Raw genomic sequence first — 4,657 nt, 5'->3', positions numbered from 1 at the left:
ACATGGCTAACACAGAGAAGAATTATGGGCTAATATAAGTTATAAGAGTTAATAATAAGCCTGAGCTAATAGGCCAATCAATTTATAATTAATGTAGACCTCTGTGTATTTCTTTGGGATTGAATGGCTGCAGGACCTGGTGGGACAGAAACCTCAGCCAACAATGTATTAGAGAACTTATGTATGTTATGTATTATGCATTATAAAAGTTACACATTAGAGTGTAAATGGAGACTGTGCCTTTGCTTTCTGGCCGCCCAGGCCCAAATAATGCACAGAAACTATATTAATTACAAAACTGCTTGCCCAATGGCTTAGGCATATTCCTACCTAGCTCTTGTATCTTAAATACATCCATTTCTATTATTTTATATTTTACCATGAGGCTCATGGTTTACCGGTAAAGTTCTGGTGTCTTTCTCCCTCGGCAGCTACATGGCATGTCCCTGACTCTGCCTTCTTTCTCCCTGCATTCAGTTTAGTTTTCCCCACCTAGCTCTATTCTGCCCTGCCATAGGCCAAAGCAGGTTCTTTATTAACCAATGATAATAAAACATATTCACAGCATACATAGGGGAATCCCACATCATTAGAGAATCTAGAAAATACATTTTTTATCATAAAATACAAAGACATTGTGCAGAATAGTTTTTGTCAACTTGACACAAGCGAAAGTCATCTGATGTCAATTAAGAAAATGCCTCTGTAAGATTGGTTTGTAGGTAAGACTGTAGGACATTTTCCTAATTACTGATTCATGGGCGAGGGGCCAGCACGCTGTAGGTAATGTTCCCCTGAGCTGGTGGTCCTGGGTTCTATAAAAAATCAGGCTAAGCAAGCCATAATGAACATCCTTCCATGGCCTCTGCAACAGCTCCTGCCTCCAGGTTACACTATGTTTGAGTTTCTGTCCTGGCATCCTTTGGTGATGGACTACAATATAGAAATGCAAGCCAAATAAACCCTTTCCTCCACAAGTTGCTCTTGGTCATGGTGTTTCACCACAGCAACAGTAACCCTAAGACAGATATATACAGCATACTTTCTCATCAGCATTCTGACATAAACTTCAGTGTGCTTCCCCTCTGACATCTGTGTGGGGAAACCTCTATTACAGTATGGATATTGCAGCCTCTCATCCCGATTAACACATGCCATCAGCAAAAGCACACCTTTCACATAAGTGATGCGGCTTTCACAGCTTGGGTGCCATTTTCCCTTCTTTAAATACATATGTGCAAATGAGAAGGTTAGTGTGATGATACCATGGGAAGTTTAAATTTACAGGAAATTCCCAAAGTAGAGAAAGAGCTTCTAAACATCACATGTGCACAAGGTTACCAAGTATAAATAGTAGCTGATTATAACTCGGCTTTCCTTGTCTTCAAAGGCATTTTAGTCATCTCATAAATTAAACTGGGTCCTTTTTGTGTTGGCTCTTCTAATTTTAATTATTTAGGACCAAAGCTTTCCGAAATGCAATAAACAGGGTAAATATAACATTTTGAGAAGAATTCAACACAGATCCTAACCACAAGAGAAAAATATAAGGCAGAAGAGAAAGGATAAACAGGATTAGAAGATGGCATAGCCATCTGTCAGCCTCCCAGAGGACATGTTGGTTTTCACATCAGTGTTTGCTTTCTTTTTCAATGCTTTGCTGGGCAGCATGTTGCTCGGTTAGCATAATTCAGATCCAGGAATAGGACGTCAACTGATAATAGTTATACACCTTTAGATATCTCTTTTCTATAGCTTGGCCTATCTACTAACAGGTTTGGGACAATGGGTTTCAAAGAAAGGGTGTTACAATGGGAATCGCAATATAATAAAAAAAATAAACGTTTTCCTTTTATAATGTTTATTGTTCAGAAGCAAGGTAAAAGCTTCTGTAGAAGTCCCTAGAGGAAATAAAGACTTTAGTCTAGCAGGCAATATACAGGATGACTTTCAACTTGTCCTTGGTGAAGTGCCAGGAAATCCACATCACATAGAGTAATCCACACTCTTTAATATAGTTGACGGCAGTGTCTTCAAGGGACAGCAACCCACAGGTGCTGGAACTAAAGGACAAACTAAGAACCTGCAAAATGTGGGCTACTGATATTTGAGGGCCCAGTCCACAGGACAGTGCCAACCCTGTGCAGGTGATCATGGCTTATATAAGAAAGCAGGCTGAGAAAGTCATGGGGAGCAAGCCAATAAGCTGTGTACCTTCATCATCTCTGTTTTAGTTCTTGCCTTGGCTTCCTCTGCTAATGGTCTGTAGCCTGTAAGTCAAGTAAACCCATTCCTCTGTATGTTGCTTTTGGTCATTTTTTTTTATCGCAGCCCAAGAAATCTAAGACAGATGGTCTATATCTAGTTAGACAATTTAAGAAAATAGATGGAATAATTTGTAAATAATAGAAGCTTAATTCTCACAGTCCTGAAGAACTGCAAGATCAAACTTGGCCCTTGTAGCCTCAATGTCTAGAGAGGTATCAGTCTCTGCTCCATAAACAATGTCCTTTTTCTGCACCCTTTGGGCTAGGATGCTCATTCTCAGTCTTAAAAAAACAACACAAGTATGAGGGTGGGACCCTTATAACAATGGGATACCTCCCATTGGCCCTCCTCTATACTACTTCACTGGGCATTAAGTTTCGGTATAATTACTTTGGAGGCACACCATTATTCTGACTATAGCAGAGAAGGAAGGTTTTTGCATCCACCTTCAACTAGGCCTAAAAGCATTTCTTAATTCTGGGGTAATTTTAAAGATAACAGTGAAGTAATTTTTCTGAGAATGAGAACCCATCTTTCAACTTTAAAGGCAATCAAGGAAAATTTGGTACCAGCCTCACACTCTGCTTCATTACAAAACCATTAGCAACCGATCATTTGTTGAGGGAGCGACAGCAGCTACACTGGCTTCATCTTCATGGTGCCAATCACCACTGCCTTTTGTGCCTAGGTTTGGTTGCCTTTTGTCTCTAGGCACTGTACTTTCAAGATTCGCTCTCTTGGTATGTATTTACTTAAATGCTATCTTCGAGCATCATAGCACATTTTACTTGCTGGTAACTTCCTGTCTCCAACAGGTACCTTGCTCTCCTCTTTCTTTGTAGCTGGGAATGTCACATACTTCATTCCATTCTCCAGAGACAAAGAGATGGAAAGGCTTTAACATCCATTTTCTTTGTAAAATTCTTTCTGTTTGACGCAACTTCTATGTAATACCTTGCTGTTTCCTTAAACAATTTTTTTAATTGATTTCCTTCCAAAACTGTGGGTTATCACAGATGGCTGGAAATAGTGGAATGCTTTGAAGGAAATGGAAGTTTTTCTCTTCCCTTTTTAAAGATGATTATATTCTAGAAATGGCATCTCTTTTACTTTCCAGATATGAGAAGGAAGGAAGGAAGAAATAAAGGAAGGAAGGAGAGAGAGAAAGAGAGGAGGGGGGAAGAACAGATAAAAACCAACCAACTACTCAAGAGAAGCTAGGGTACCCAAGCATCATTTTCCCATCTTCAAGAGTTTGATGTGTGTGAGCATTTGGGGATCAGTAGATGATACAGTTGCCACTGAAACTCATGTTGAGCTTGCATCTCTGCTGTGAAGCATCAAGGATTAGGTGTATTGGGGATTGAAGTCATGGCAGTATACACACCAGGCAAGGGGTCTACCACTGAGTTACACTCCCAGTCAGCCTCAAGTCTGGCATTTCAAAAGTGATTAATTAGTGTTCTCTTCTTGTATGGCTTCATCTCTTTGTGGGATGATGGATTAGTCAATTAAGGGGTAAATGAGTTATTATAAGATTGAGATTACTATAAAATCCAGTTTGTATCTGTCTCTTGTATGTGATACCTCTTTCTACCTTCGGAATCTACAGGATCCTAACCAGCAAGAGGATCCTCATCAGAATCGCAAAGTAATTCAGAAAATAGTCCAAGACATTAGGCACCAACTGTCAACTCTGAGCAGCACCAAAAGCTGGAGGACAACATCCGGCAGGTGCCCCCAAACAGGAATATGACGGCTTCTGGTTATGTTAATGGCCCCTGGGGAGATGTTAACTGGGGTCTTGTTTAGGTTCTAAGACTTGCAGAAAAGAAAAGCAGGTGAGAAGAATGAGAGCTGGGAGACTGAAAAGATGCAGAGCATCAGGGCACTGGCACTTCTCCAGCTCTGATCTGCTCCTGTAGGAGGGCTCTAATCAGGCCTTTGTCTGCCTCCCTCCCGAGACGCCCAGAGGCCCCATCTCAACAGCCTTCCTGCAGCAGCTCTCTTTCCTTTCCAGGCTGGAGTTCCAGACCAGTGCTCTCTCCTGGGACATTGCTGGGCCCTCCACAGTTGGTGTAGCTGGATCAGGAGCTGTCATCTGAACAGTGTTTTGGTAACTTGATTATTGGCTATGCCAGGAACCCATCTCTCAAGCAGCAGCTCTTCTCCTATGCCATTCTGGGCTTTGCCCTGTCTGAAGCCATGGGACTCTTCTGTTTTATGAATGCTCTCCTCATCCTCTTCACTGTGAGGCACTGTGGGGTAACCCAGATGTCCCTGCTGCTTTGACTCCATGCCATTCTTAGTGTTGGAGTGTGCTAAGCTTTGCCATTAAATGTATTTTTCTAAAAACAAAACAAACCAACCAAAACAAAACCAACCAAAA

The 4,657-nt window shown here is 41.2% G+C and overlaps 1 pseudogene; it reads left to right on the top strand.

Moving 5' to 3' along the window:
• LOC113457982 overlaps nucleotides 1–4,560 on the top strand; it is a 5,275-nt pseudogene extending 715 nt beyond the window's left edge.
• The last annotated feature ends 97 nt before the right edge of the window (nucleotides 4,561–4,657 follow it).

This window comes from Microtus ochrogaster (assembly GCF_000317375.1).
Source record: "Microtus ochrogaster isolate Prairie Vole_2 chromosome 14 unlocalized genomic scaffold, MicOch1.0 chr14_random_1, whole genome shotgun sequence".
Lineage (NCBI taxonomy): Eukaryota > Metazoa > Chordata > Mammalia > Rodentia > Cricetidae > Microtus > Microtus ochrogaster.
This window is presented reverse-complemented; position numbering and strand designations above follow the sequence as displayed.